The 15320-nt window shown below is 53.4% G+C and overlaps 1 protein-coding gene across 9 annotated transcripts in view; it reads left to right on the top strand.

The window, feature by feature from the left end:
* Positions 1-15320, top strand: part of ARHGAP26 (Rho GTPase activating protein 26) — a 202996-nt gene that overhangs the window by 50951 nt on the left and 136725 nt on the right. The window lies entirely within an intron of this gene.

Here is a 15320-nt window from a genome sequence, read left to right as displayed (position 1 = left end):
GCTTTTCAGCTTGCTTTGGAAAATGAGCAGCATATGTAACGATGGAGGATGTGGGGGTGCAGGTGGCTGGCAGCCATCACCTCCCCCGCTGCGGAGTCTGAGCATGGGTACCCTCTCCCACCTCCTCTTCCTCTGCCTCCTCCCCATGGCCCCCAGGTCTCCCTGTACTGACAGGCGCTGTGTCCTGGTGGTGATTGGGCCGCAGGGGGCTGCGGGCTGTGGTCATCTTTGGGTGCTGGGGCTGCTGTCTGGTGCCCTGCCACGTTTCTGCTGTTGGTTTTTTTTTTGCTTCTTCCTCCAGCTCCCAAGCACTAATTTGAAGCCACTGAACTAGTCCATGCCTCAGCTGCTGCTGTGCTCACTCACAGGCTGCAATTTGTGTGGCAGGGCCGGGCTGGAGCCAGTGGGGGCTCTGCAAACCCCCTTCCCACGAGGGGCGCGAGGGCTGTGCTGTGCTGTGTCCGGGTCTCACATGGGAAGGGTGGAGGTGCCCGTGCTCCTGAAAGGCACAGTTGGGCTGGTTTGGGGTTTTGGGTCGTTTTTCCTTTGGCTGTTCTTCGTCTGGGTCACTGCAGAGCTGCAGCTGGGTGACACGGAGGGGCGGGACAAAAGGGGGACTTGGGGAAAGGGCGATGCTGGGGTGGACCTGGGCCCTGCAGCAGCTGGGAGTTCGTTCAGCCCTGCTAGCTTCCTGGGGCAGATGCTGCAGCACTGTTCTGCAGGTCTCATGCTGGCTCTGCCCTATGCTGGTGTGTGCTGTACTGGCTGTGGTGAGCGCTGGGGCTTGTCCCCCAGCTGGGGTTTCCAGCTGCACAGCCCTGGTGTGTGCAGTGTGGAAGCACACTCTGCATGAGCCTGTCAGAGAAATGCAGTCACCCTTAGGTCCGTGCATGCTGTGTGTGATTTTAATGTGCTGCCCAGGGGGACAATCTGCATTTGCCCGCATAGTGCCAGTGGCCTGTGCTGCCACCATGGGTGATGCCAGGAGGGCTTTTGGTGCAGCTGTGGGGTTTTTTCCCAGGATACATCCAGCACTGTGGTTGCTGTGGAACTTAAAAAACAAAGTGTTTTTTTGCGGTGCTGTGTGTTGGGCTCTGCCCATGGACCATACACTCAGGGATGCACTTGCACATGGATTTTACTTTGTGTCTCAGCAGCGTCTTGCTGAAACCTTTGAGAAGTGTCTGTGCCCATGACTGTGGTGTGGCAGTGCCATGGCTGGAGCTGGTGTGACTTTGCAGATCGTCTGGAAGTGAAAGTGAAACTTTTGTCTGGTGCTTAACCTCAGCAGTTAATTCCCTTTTGATACAAACAAGGCTTAGGCTGGCAGTAAGGAAGTGTTTCAGACTCTGGCCAATACCTTTGGTTGCCTTCTGCCCCAGCAGGCTTTGCTACCATTGCTGCCTGTCTCTGCCCACTCTGCAGTTTGGCACACTCGGTCCTGCTTGGGCAGGCACCCCAACTAGAGCAAGCCTGGGTGAGGCTCTGGCTGGGGTGGCTATAGCTGCCCAGCTCAGGTGGGTAGATAGGTAATGTGGTGCTGTGCACTTGAAATGTTCTTGTTTGCCTCTCCAGGGTGCAAGCCCTCTGGTGTGTTGCAGGAAGAGCCGCATCTTGGGCTGCTTCGTAACCTGTTGCTGTCTGGGGTGATGGGTCTTTATAGCCCCAGTGTCGCAGGTGCCCACCAGTGGTGGGGAGGAGGAACCTGAAGCTCTTGGATTATTTTCATCCTTTTGCCTTTCTGGTCCCTGAAGAAAATAGTAACAGACCAAACCTTTCCATCACCCATGCACAGAGGAGTGGATGGACTGAGATCTAGAGGTTTAGGTCTGGCCTTTCCAGGAACGGTCCCTATTTTTGCAGGTGCAGATGTTAATGGTTTGGAGTGCTCCTGGCTAGGAGACAGCTGTAATTCTGCAGTCTTGGGTTTGGAGGAAAAGGAACATTGTGCTTTCTGGAGGGTGCAAAAATGAATATAGGCCTCTGTTGGGCTGCTGTGGCTGCTTGCATTTGGTTCTGCTCTGGTTGTGCCATGAGAAATGGTATTTTGCTGCTGCCATCAGGCACTCAGTGCTGGCCACCTATGAGCAGTGATGGTGTGCAAGGGCTACCAAGGTGAGTCACGCTGTGCTTGCTGCATAGCCCGTTTGGCATTTTCCAGGTGCTGAGAGAAAATGCTGCCTCCTGGCAGGGAGGATTTCCTGGGGCAGCACTGCATCTGTGTGGGCAAAACCCCCGGTCCCTTCCTAGGCAGTGGGAGTCAGCTTTGCCCAAGGAGCTTGCTCAGTGCTCAGAGGGGTGGGGGCGTCTCTGCCAGCACTGAGCTCAGCAGCAGTGGGGCAGGGCGGCTGCCATGGGCTCTCCACCTTGGCCAGGTGAGCAAGCCACAGGGCCAATCTGGGGGGAAAGCACGTGGTTTTGGGGTTTCGTTGCTAAGAAGAGTTGCTTCTGATTTTTTCCCTCTTTTTGCACACAGCAAAGGTGTAACGTGGCTTCCCTGTGTCAGTATGTATTCCCCCCCGCCCCGCCCCGTTCCTTTTGGAGGGCAGTAGGAAATGTTTGGTGTGGGGAATACTTTGTGCTGCAGAACAGGTACTTGGTTACAACTCAGCCAGTCCTGTGCCAGCAGTGCCAAAGGCAAAGAGGGCTTCTTCCTCCTTTGCATGACCTGTGTGGCTTGTGCAGTCACATATTTAATAGCTTGCCTGGCATTTATTCAAATGAGGCCTAGTACAAGTGATAATACTTTGCTTTATTTTCAGCACAAGTTGAAAGCTCCTCTTCATCCTCTCCAGTGGAAATTAGCAATGGGAATGTATTTCTGCTTGGAAGATACTCTTTATTGCTGATGGTTGGTCCCTGCCATTAGTCCTGGGAGGATTGCTTTGCAGTAGCGGTGGCTCCAGGGGACTGCATGCTTATCCTGTCTGGCTCAGCCTGATTGTAAGAAGGAAAACTCACCCTGCCTGCCAGGGTGTTGCAGCTGCATGTCCTGCCCGTGGTCATGGTCTGCGTGGGAGGTTCCTTCTGATATCCCCAGGAATCATTCATCCATCTCCCTGGGGGTCTCCTGGGGCCGCCTGTGGACCCCTTCCTCCCCCAGCAGCCAGGACCGTTTGGGGACTGATGGTGAGAGCCAGCTCCTGAGTGGGGTGGGCTCCTCGAGTCCAGTGCTAGCCACTGAGCTGGTGTTGTGAGCTGCTGACTTGGGCTGTAGCTGTATCTAGCCTCTTGGCAGTGCCGGAGAGGAAAGCTGATGAGCAGAAGGGTTTGGGCATGCAGGAGAGTGTGGGTTCATGATTAAGTCTGTTAAATTATGCTGGCAGAAGGCTCATTAACAGGGCTTGGGGATCTTTTTAATTAGAATCATGCCACAGAGCATGTCCTGATACACCAGTGTGATGGTGATGTCTGGAGAAGCAGCTGGCCCTGTGTGTGCTGCTGCGTAGACATGGCACCAGCACTTGACTAGGTGTCTGATGTTGGAATAAATTCAACCCTTTTGGGTTGATGGGGGATGAACTGGGGAATAAACAGCAGCCTTGAGAGGCAGGGTCTAAGGCTTGACTGTGCTGCTGAAGCTGGTGTAGCTGGGACGTGCATGCCTCTGTCCGGGGAGGAAAATCTGAGCAAGAAGTGGATGGACCTGGAGAGGGGGATGTGGAGGGGCAGGGTGGGATGTCCCAGTGTTCCTGTAGCACCAGGAGCCGAGTACCTGCGGGATCCTGCTCATACTTCCAGCATGGAATAGATTTGCCTGGTTTGGGTCAAGAGGCCTTTTTTCCAAGGCTGCAGATGTGCCAGCACAGCCTCATCTGGTGTCCACATTTCCTCCTGTAATCCCACCGTGCCAAGTGGTGCATGCAGTGTGCACAGTATTACCTGCATGCCTGGGGTCCAGGCTGGGATGGTGGGCTGTTTTGATTTCCTCTTTTTTTTTTTCTTTGTGGGTGGCAATGATGTTGAAAATGTGTGAGGAAACGCTGTTCCCATGGTTGCTGGAAGGAGGGTGGGAGGTGGTGCTGCCGGGGCTCTGCCACATGTCTCTGTGCTTTCTGCAGGTTGGCATTTGTGGTGAGTCCATGGCTGATCCCAGCTGGGGAGGAGCCTGCAGCTGGACGGGATGGGGTGAGTGGGGTTGGCTCTTGTGGTGCTGCCAGCTCTGTCCCTGGCTGGCAGAGGGGGGCTGCTGACCCTTCTGCTCTCACCCCATCCCGTAGGCACCCTGAAATCGTTCTGTGCTTCTCCCTGAAACCCAGGGAGCAATGCCATGGCCAGAGCAGCATCTGTGCACAAAATGGGGCAGGGTCCTTGGGGGTTTGCATCCCTCCACCTGAGCAAAGAGGTTTCAGAAACCCCTGCCCTGTCTGAGGAGGGCAGCAATGGTGGTGTGGTGAGGCAAACCCTGCCAGTGCTGCAGTGATTCTGGTTTGGGGCGTTTTGAGTAGCCCTTCCACACTGTTCAGCAGTGGGGCAGCAGAAGGATGGGTTTTGCTGGGTATCTGTTCCTGTGCTTGGATTTTTTTGATCCATCTCTTAAGCAGACCTGAAGGAGCCGGGTTCGCATGTGGCATGATGAGTAGCTATATCGTGACCGTGGTAGGCAGGGAAGGGAGGCAAAGTGAGGGGGAGCTCGTACCAAAACCTGCACAGCTTGTTCGCTTCTCAGCTGCTCGGTGTGAATCATCCCTCCCTCCTCCAACAGGCACATGAGCGGCTGTCACTGTGGCCAGCAGAGCCGAGGCTGCTTTCCCTGTTTTCCTGGCATGCTCCCCTCCATGTCCCGCACCAAAGGTGCTTCCACCTGCTCCTCTTCATTGCACCATGCAAGCGCCTGGTGGCCCTGGGCCTGATGAGGGTTGCACGCTTCTGATGAGGTGTGTTCGTTAGGGCATCACCCTATCTCTTAATAGCAAGGCTGGTCTCAAGCATGGCTTGGAGGAACTGGGAATTGCACTCCTCTGCCTCCACTCCTGCCTGCCAATGGGAGCCTGAGGGTCACTGCACTTCTGGCATGCTGGATGTGTGCTGGGAAGGGAGGGACTGTGGCTGTGGAATGCTCTGTGGAGTGGGGATCACAGTGTAGAGGGAGAAGGGGATGTCTCTGCAGTGATGCCAAGCTGTTTTCTAGCTGAAGTTTGTGGGAAGTGCACCAGCCTCCAGACCATCTGGCTTCCGCACATGGAGCAACGGGCACAGCCGTGTGGTGCGGGGGCTGGTGCTGCCAGTGCCAGAGCAGGTGCGAGGGGCCAGCAAAGGGCCCAGGTGCTGCTTCCTGGCTCTTCCCTGTGGTTTAGACCCACAGCCAGGGTGAAGAGCTCCCCGTGGCACCCCATCACCAGGGGCAGGCAGGGGTATTGCTGTGGCACAGCATTTGCTTGGGCAGCCATCGGAACATGCTTTCTGCCCCACTCTTTTTTTTAATTCCCAAAAGTCAAAAATGCCCCTTTTGTTCTAGGTTAAAGTGTAAAAGAATCTACTTCAAAAAGATATAGATTTTTTTATCTACAGCCAAGCTGTAAATAGCTTATAAAATAAGAGCTTTCTTTTTCTCTGGGGTTTGCCCAGCTCCCCAGCAGGTGGTTGTGCCATGCAGCCTGTCCTGCAGTGGGGCCAGCAGAGCAACAGGCCCAGTACCCACAGCACAGCCTTCAGAAGGTTCACACTACGTGTAATGATGTGCTTGAGGATGTTATTGCAACCTGTGTTTAGTTGCCATTATCCTGGTGCACTGGATATGCTGCATACAGTGTGCATGCACATGCATATGTGCACACCCACGTGCTTTTTTCTTTTTAGCAGCTTCTAATCCTGCATTGGTATCTTAATGAGGGAAACGTAAAGGATTCTCTGCATGGGCCAAGTGACCTGTAAAATAAGCTGGTGTGTGACTTTTTAATAATACTGCCTGGTAGACTGTCACTTTGCTGGTTTGTGGGTTGTTTTTTTTTTATTTTTCTTTTTCTATCTGAAACAGCATCTGTCCAGAATGATGCCCTTGCCAAGTGCTGGTTGCTTAGCAATGTTTTACAAAAAAACCCAAACCCATTGCAGAGCAGAATGCTTGGGTGGCTTTTGCCTGCTTTCCCCTGAGTGGCTGGGGCAGCAGCACCTATACCTTGCTCTTGCAGGGTTTGGGGTGCAGGCCCTGGAGGAGTGCTCGGATCCAGCAGGGGCGGCAGGTGCTGCTGCAGGGAGTGGGGCTCTGCTCTGGGGCAGGAGCCTCCTGGAAGCATTTGAGCAAGGCTGGTATTCAGGGAGCCAGGAAGCATTTCACAGTAATGCATTCCCAACCCTTTCAGTGTCGGTGGTGATCAAGGCTGAGAAAAAGCCCAGGTTAAAGGCGGTGATGCGCTCTAGGCCATGCATTCTGTTTTGCACCCTGCATGCCTTCCTGGGCTCTGCTGGAGGTTTTAATTTTTCTTTCTTTTTTTTTTTTTTTTCCTGCTGAAGCAGGAAAAATTGACTCATTTGCTGGTAATATTCCTGTGAGCACAGTGGAATTTTTCCTGTTCTTACAGCTGAGGTGTAGGAGCAGTAGAGACAAAAGGATTTCCGCAGCCGCCTCAGGAGGAGAAGGAAGCAGGCTGCTGCAAAGCTGCTTTTCAAGGGTCTGGGAGCTGACCCCACTTTCCTGCCCTGCCTGTGGGCACACAGGCCCTTGGCGAGAGCCGCTGCTGGGATGTGGCCCATTGCTCAGGGGTGGCTGCCAAGCTGAGGGGGCACTGACAAGGCATTGCCCTATGCAGTGGGCAGCATGTGCGGTGGGCTGGCTGGGATGTGTCAGAGAGGACTCCTTTCCTGTCCGTAGGGATGGGGTACAGGTCCCCTCCCTGCCCGGGGTGCAAGGATCCATGGACCCATTGTCCTGCATGGTACCCCGATACTTTGGTGCCTGTCCCTTGAGCAATCAAGCTGACTGCCTGTCTGTCCGTCTATTGACTAATCAGATTTAATAACGAGACAATCTAAATGCATGGCTGGTGCCTGAGGCAATCTGCTCCCGGTGTGGTGTCTGGTGTGGTGTCTGGCCAGCGGCTCTGCCAACACACCCCCTGTGCCGGGACCTCCCACCCACTGAGACCCCCACCTGGCCTCCTGCTCTGTTAATGGTCATTGCCTCAGTCAGGAACAAATTTCTTCTGGATTAACATCCTCTAAATTGATTAGCTGTCTCAGGCAGGGCATTTTATTCTAATGAAATGTGATTCCAGGCTCCAGTCAATGAAATATTGTGGCAACAAGGGTAATCTGCTACCTTCCTGTGGGTCATTCCAGGGTTTGGAGAGGAGAGAAACAGAAAAGGCTCGGAGAAGAGTTTATATTTAGCAGGGCAGTGTGTTCCACTATCATGGACTCACCTGCGCTCCCCAGCAAGGGAGCTGTGAGTAAAATGTGGCATTTCCATCCTGCCTTCAGAGGTAGTTTATTCACATAAGGTGTAAGGCTGGATGCACTTGCACGACCTGCCTAAAGCAGTGGCAGTGGGGCAGCTTGCAGATGTAGGGGGTGTAAATGCAATACTCAAAAGCCTTGTTGGCTGGAAGAAATTGAAAATATCTTTCATAGTTTCAGCCTTACAGCTAAGCAAGCTTGGAGCAGCAGAACAGCTGCTTTCTGCAGGTGTGCAGTTGCTGTCTTTGCAGCAGTGCTGTTCCCAAATGCCTCGCCCTGGCCCTCATTGTGATGTGGGGATTTTCACTACTGCTTCCTCAGATCTTTTGCTTGTGTGGTTGACTGCCTTTGGAAGTGCCAGCCGAGGCAGTAGTTTTCCATTTCACTACTGTGTCTCTGAAGTTTTCCAGGGACTTAAGCCATTACCTGTGTTTGCTGTTTCACTGCATCCCTCCTCTGTGTTTGAGTGCTGAATATTTACATTTGATTTTATTTGGAGACCTTGTCTGCTCCTACCTGAGCTCCTCTCGTTGCTCTGATGCCTGGCCGCCTGCCCAACCTGCTTGCCGGCAAACTTTCCATCACTCAGCAGTCACTTGCTGCCTCGGCTGCAGGTTGGGATGGGCTGGGGGAGGTTGTGCCATAAAACAGCATCAGGATGTGAACAAAAATAAACATGGGGAAGAGTGCCAGGTATGGTAGTTGGGTGGAGAAGTGGAGAAATCTCTCTCTCTTTTTTTTTTTTTTTTTTTTTTTTTTTGATGCTATAGTTCATTAAATGCTCTCTGCGTTCAGGGTCAATGCTGGAGAGTGGGGCTGGCACCTGGAGGATGCTTCCCTGTGCCTGGGTGTGGGTGGGCCATGCTGGAGCCATGGGCAGCGATGCTCTGAGGGGCTATGGGAGGACCAGGATGTTGCCACATTCATGCAGAGCACCAGGAAGCCCCTGCACTGGGCGGTGAGCAACAAGGGCTCTGTGCTGTGCTGATATGCTGTGCTGCGTCCTGACACTGTGACGGTAAGCCTGGAAGCTGCCTGCTGGGCTGTTGGTATCCGGCTTTGGGCCCCTTTTCTTCAAAGACCATTCTGGGGGGTTTGTAGTAGTTTCCCAGCTGCTGCTGGAAGGTTTTTGCTTTCAAGCAGCTCACTTGCATTTCTTTCAGCCCCAGCACTCCTTGCTGGGAGTGGGAACCTGCTTTAGGGTGTGCCTTCCTGCACCTGCAGACTTCTGTCTTCTCAGTGTCTGCAGAAATGGGAAGTCTTTCTGGGGGTTGTTTGCATCATTCATGGGCTTTATGTTCTCCTTGTCCTCACCACAGGTAGAGATGGCTCACAGTGCTCTGCTGAACCAGCACCTGCAGGTTGTACTTGCAAGCATTGCCTGGATTTCTCAAGTCATTTTGTTTTCTGTTGCTTTTCTTTACCCCCACCTGGCATCCTATCTGTCTGTTCTCCACCCATGTCTCTGAACCAAGAGCTGCTGCTGCTCGTTATGCACCTCCTTCCTTTCAACAAATAACTTGGTTGAGGCCAAACTGGAGCAGGGCAGAACCATGCCGGGCACTAAACAGGGTGCTTCACTTTGGAGTGGTTACTTCTGAAAAATCCTGTTTGGGCAAGTAGAGAAAATAGTCCAGAGTTTCCATGCAGGACAGGACAGACCGGAGCCTCCCCATGTTTTCCTTTCCTAGAAGGATGGAGAGGTCATTGAGCCCATCACTGTTTGATGATGGTTCGTGTGCCTGGGACTGAAGTGAGGGAGGGTCCCTTTGGGTGTGACCCTCTGCACTGGTGAGGACCGCTTCATTAACTGCTTTGTTAACCCATCCCTGCTGCCTCAGCCAGTTACTGTCCTGCCAGCAGCATGGGGAGGGGGGGAATGGGCAGAGGCGTTTGCATGGGCTGTGTTTCTGAAGCTTTCAGTCACTGTGAGATAAAGATCTGAGTCATGAAAGTTGCTGTTTGGGTTTTGTTGCAATAGGAAGTGATCGGCAAGTGCTAAGAAAAGCTGAACAGGAAGGATGGAGAGCAGTGGTGAGACCTGTGCTCAAAGCTTCAGCAGCAAATCAGTCTCTGCACTGGGTTAAAATGTCCAGAAAGTGAGAAAGATCAGGGCTGGATCCAGGTCAGAGAAGCGAGGGCAGAAGGACGAGGGATCTGATTAACCATCAGCTTCCTCAAACCAGGAGGTGGAGGTGGCTGCTGGAAATAGAAGAGTGGCTGGAGCAGCGTGAGTCAAAGGAAGCAGCTTCTTGCCTCCCATGCCCCTGGAGCCCTGAGCCCCCGCTGCAGGACCTCATGCGGGGCTGAGCAGTGCTGGCAGCCAGACTTCCACCTGCCACCATGGGCTTTTTTGACCATGGGTTACCGCAACATGCATTGCAGATTTGGACGGTTTCTACCATGGGTGATGGGAGGAGCAGGCAGGAGCCTGTGATGCCTTGTGCATCTATGACCAGATAGATGTTTCTGAGAGTCCCACACAGCTCTTTTCTCTCTGAAGCTGTTTTTACTGATTTTAAAGTTTTCTGTAAAGTGGCATCTTGTCACTGGGGCCCTGGTGAGCCAGTACGAGGGCTATAGCCAGTGCACGGGGGCCAAGGTCAGGCTCCTGCCTTCTCTGCAAGAGCTCACTGCGGGAAAAGGGGCTGCCTTCCCCTGCCCCTCCAAAGTGAGCAGCCCACACACTAGGTAGGGAGTTACTTCTTGCTTACTCTCTGTTTTTAACTCTGTCCCCTTTCTTCCTTGGCACAACCTGCCTGGTGGTATACAGGCAAAGTCAAATGCTGCTAGCAGACCCTCCTTTTTCCTGCAGCCAGGCTGCTCCCCTTCGCCTTCAAACAGGGTCGCTGAAGGGAGATGCCTGCAACCTCAGCTGCTGTGGGTGAGGGTTGCCTCGTGTCCCTGGGACATGAAATCTCCTCATCTTCCTGGAAATCCAGTCATCTCTCCAGGAGACCCGATGGTTCTTCTGGCTTCATTTTCCTTTGGTCTTCAGTACCTTTCATCAGGAATCTCGGGAAGCTTTGCAAAAATGTCCTGGCATTTCAAGGCTCCCAAGATAACTCCAAATGTTATTGATTTGGGGGTGGCAAGATGACGTGGCCAGGGTGCTGGACTGGTGGGCAGCAGGGGGATAATTTTAGCTGTGCAATCAGGCAGTCCTTCCAAGGGCTAACTTTGCTATTCACGAAGCACCAAACTTTTATCTCTTAAAATACCATGGAAATAATTCATGTCTTCAGCGTGTTACTCAAATCTGATCTGCTATTTGAGCCCCGTCAATAGTCTCATTCATCCTACAATGGGTTCTCTGTCCCTCTGGCAAACATTTTGCTGTATGAAGCCACGCTGAGTGTGTGAAGTGAGGCATATGGTGATGCCTTGGCTGGGCAGCAGTGCAGTACACTCCCGTGGTTGCATTAAAAGTCTGAGCAGAAGCTGTGGCACCTTCTGGGTGTTCAGTCTCGGGGCCGTCTTGGACTGCTCAATTTTTCTTGTGCTTTAGCACATCTGAGCAGTTTTGGGGTTTTCCCTTGAAGCATGGTTTGTAGGGTATACGTGTTTGTAAACTTTCCATGGTAAAATGAAGTTCTGGGATTTGAGGAGATGGGATTTGTCCTCCCTGTGTGCGCTGCTGAGATGAAGCTTGGCATTGTGCTTCGGCTTGGGGCTGTGCATATAGTAAAGGCACTGAAATGGGGTCTGGGGGTGCTGTGGGGCCATGGCAGTGATGCTCTCCCTGCCTCAGGGGGTTTTGCATGGGATGAGCGCAGGGACTTCACCCATTGCACCAGTCCTTGAGGTCACCTCCTGCTGGGTTTAGCACCATTAAACTTTGATCTCTGGACTATGCCAAGCCAGGACAGCCTTTCTGTGGGCTTTTGTGCACAAACATGATGGCAGAAGCTGCTGCTGGAGGTGGGGTAGTCTCTGCTCATCTGGTTTTACATATTTACTTCAGTGATGAATCAGAGGGGGAATGTGCCAGCAGCTGCAGTCCCATCCTAAATCACTGATTAACTCCAACTGCCTGGCGGAGAAGTTATTTAATAAACAAATCATTGCTAATTATGTATGGAAGTGGCTTGGGGGTTGTGCTGGATCTGGAGGACTGTGGTGTCTTGCAGCAGTGGGACTTGTGCTGACCTCCACTGGGAAGTGCAAAGAGAGAGAATTTAAGCCTTTTGGAACAAATTAAGCGTTTAGTGATGCTGCCCTGATGCTTCCTGCTGACTCCAGCAGCGCATGGGCTGGGTCCGTGTGGGGACTAAAATTTGATGCTGTTTGCTGCAAATGCTGATTTTCAGGCACAAGGTGCTTGTTGCTGGATTCCAGCATGAACTGCTGGGCTATGGTTTGGTCAGAGCGTCCCAACCTCAGCAGCACGGCAGAGTGCTTGCATGTGTCCGTGGGCCAGATCCAGTTGGTCATTCCCAGCTCTGACCTTTCCCAAACCCCCATCCCTTAGCATCCCCAAGCACTGGGAGATGTTGCATGACCCCACAGCAGCTTTGCTCTGGCGTTGTGCCCAAATCCCTAGCTTGCTGGGTGGTCACTGGCGGCGGGTGCTTGCTGCGGGGTCAGACACCATATTGCTGCTTTCTAAGCACCCTTGTCAGGCCGTAATCCGGCTGTTTTGGCTGCCGATTAGAACAGCTGTTCCCTGGATTACCCATCTTGGCTGGCCCTGGCCCACCGTGGGGTTGCTTGGTGCTGACTGCAACAGCTGGGGAGGTGTGGGTCTGTGGGGGTGCCACTGGTGTGGCTGAGCAGGCTGTGCCATGCTCTGCTTTCTCTGTAGCCAGATGGGGAGGTCTCCACTGGGGACCCCCCCAGATCTGCCTTCTCTGTGCTCCTGCATCTGGGCTGTTTCACAGGACAGACCCCTGGCTGGATCCTGCTTGGGCATCACTGGAGGAGGCTCCTGGCAGGCCATCAAGGCAGTGGTGGAGGTGAACCAGCCCCTGCCATAGCTGCACACTGTGAGACTCTGCAGACACACTGCTGTGATCTCATGGGGAGTGCAGAGTGAGGAGCTGCCCCTTGCTGCTCTGTGTCCTCTTGCAGTGTCCCTCATCCCCTCTCCGGGGCTAGCAGCAGTGCAGCTTGCACACTGGGCTCGTGGCTTGTATGTCAGGCTCGTGGCTAGCACACAGCAGCTTGCATGGCATGGTACGTTAGCCTTGGGGTCAGCCGATGGCACTCGTGCATTGCACTGGTCCCCTCCTGTGGCTGTGCACAGGGTGCATGAGCCCAGGTGCTGTGGGGCAGCAGCACCTGCGCAGTGAGATCCCCAGCAAACAGTGATACTGTGCTGCTGCTGTCTTTGCTTGTGCTGTTACTCTGGATTTGTACTGTTTATGCTGAATTGTTTCTGTGTGTGGGCTGTCACTGACCATCAGTGCCCCGGGGCTCTGTGATGTGTTACCCCTGAAGCCTGGGCAGATGATATCTGATGATGGTCACACCTTGCACTTGTGCAGTGTCTGCTGTGTGCAGATCCCAAAGTGTTTTGGACCCTGAGGCTTCACCTCCATTGTCCCAGGGAGGCAGGACTCATCATTTTCTCCCATCGTGCTGAAAGGGGAGCTGCTGCAATAGAGGACCAAAGAGGATTGCCTGTATGTCAGCGCCTGGTGAGAGCACCAGGAGCAAGCCCAGCTTGTGTCAGCACACCCTGCTGTGCAGCTGCAAGACCATCAGCCCCTTTTGCTGACCCACAGACACACATGCAGTAAGGAGGGCTGGAGGCATTTTCTTGAAAAACAGCCAAGAAATAGACTGTGAATTAGATGCGAATTTTGTTTGGAGAAGCTTTAAGGAACTTGTCAGACCCATGATGGGGGAGCTGGTGACTTCTGTCCCTGTGGTTGCCAGTGGGAGTGTGGTCACCTCCCCAGTGGTGGGGCTGGAAACCCGCCCGGGGCAGTGGGGTCATGGGTGTTGCTGGCAGGGCACAGGCAATGTCATTGCTGGCAGCTGGGCAGAGGTGCCCACAAGGAGAAGGCGAGGGCTCGGAACTGGGGACCCTCTGTTTCTCTCCAGGGGCTTGCAAGGGACTCACAGCCTGAACCTGCTGTTCCCTGCTGTTCCCTGTTGCAGGGGAAGGAAGGGGCAGGAGTCTCGGTTCCTGTTGTCCAATTGAGCATTAAATATAGGCTGTTAAGCAATTTTCTTTGCAGGAAGTGTAGAAATACCGCTCTGTGTGAGCACAACCTCTATCAGATGTGGAGATTGCTGGAACTTGCCTTGTAGCATGCAACTGGCTTCATCACCATCCTTTGCTTTTGCCCTTTGCAGCAGCATTAACCCTTCACTTCCAGACTTGTCAGCGGGTTTGTCGTTAACTTGAACTGCCTGCAGCATTCTACTGCATCTGTCCCGAGTGTCCTGACAGCGCAGCTGAGCCAGAGCTATTTTTGCTTTTTCCAGCTTAAATAGCAAGCTGGCTGTGAAGTCAGCTTTGGGGAGAGCCCCTTGCTTTCTGAGTTAGCAGTTTAACTGCAAGACTGGGGGACCACGCTCCCTGGCGGGCACCAGGACCAGACAGGAGGAGATGTCTGTCTTCTTGATGTCTCATTTTGATGTGTTACAGTTCCCCTCTGTGTCCTGTGATCAGGTTTCCCAGCGTCCATCCCAGCCAGGAAAAGCATGCAGGTGAAGGATTTGCAATCTTTTCTAAGCCCCTTATAAATTTTGATTTAATGGGAAAGCTCCCTGCTCTACATCTGCCCAGGCTTTCAGGTTTCAGTGCACTGTATCTCTGAGGTCCCTTTGGAAAAGCCTGAAAATATTTTAAACACTGAACACGTGTTCAGTGGGGTGATTGGGGTGAAGTGGCTGAAGCTCCATGTGTGGAGTCACTTGAACCCGGCGTGCATTAGATCTGACACCTGCATCCAGGGGAACAGGGCTGCCCCATCTCCCAGCAGTGTGCCCCCAGGGGAGACCTGTGCATGGAGGCTGCCCCTCTGTGAGTCTGGCTTTGGACCTGCCTGGGATGGGGTCATCCCCATTGTTCCTGGGATGCTGTACGTGTGGAGGAGGCTTGTGAATCACAACGCCTTCCTTCTGCAAACAGCCTTTTAAAATTGTTCCAAATTCCTTTGGAAGGGACTTTTTCTGTAAAAAACAACTACTTCAGCCTCATTGCAGTACTAGCAACCACTTCCCAGAAAGAAGATTTAACTCTCCGTAGCTGGGGAGGAGGAGGGGGGATGCTGGGGTGATCAGGGAGGATAGACAGCAGGTGTGTGAGCTGCTCCCTTGCTGCTGCTCACTTGCAGGGTTGATGCAGGCTGGAGTAACGTTTGCCTCAGCCGGGTTTGGAGGGAGCTTTGTTGCCTGGAGGTGTGAGGCTGGGACGGAAACTCAACCAGCAATTACTCTGCTTTCTGGCTGGTGGAGGGAGGAGGAGAGATGTGGGGTACCAGGGAGGAGCTGGCTGACCGCTGAGCCGGGTGTGAAGGAGGAGGGATGGGCAAAGGGTTAACCAAGGCTGCTTCCAGGTGCAGGCAGCTGCCCTCTGTCCTGTTGGGAGCCATCCCCTCTCTATGCTGTTCCTGCTGCGGGTGGTGAGGATGCTGAGCATGTTTCTACTGTGTGAGGGGCAGATGCTGCAGTATTTGGTGGCACAGCACATGCCTCTGCTCTGACTCTGCAAGTGGCTGCCTCTGCACTGTGTGCTGGGGCAGGACCCTGGATGCCAGCAGGGCAGGGCTCCCTGAGATGCTCCATCCCCTGTTGCAGGAGCACAGTGGCACACTGTGTAGGGGCACAGCCAAAACTGGCTCTCAAACATCTACTAAAGGGCTGGTCACAAAAAAACCAAAGCCACGTCTCAGGAGTTGTGCGGGAACTGATCAAGCCGCAGCAGACAGAGGCAGATCCCCTGTCTGCACCCTTTGTTTCTGCTCAGCTTT

Source organism: Falco cherrug, chromosome 8 (assembly GCF_023634085.1).
Source record: "Falco cherrug isolate bFalChe1 chromosome 8, bFalChe1.pri, whole genome shotgun sequence".
Lineage (NCBI taxonomy): Eukaryota > Metazoa > Chordata > Aves > Falconiformes > Falconidae > Falco > Falco cherrug.
The sequence above is the reverse complement of the archived record's forward strand: the minus strand, read 5'-3'. Positions and strand labels throughout refer to the sequence as shown.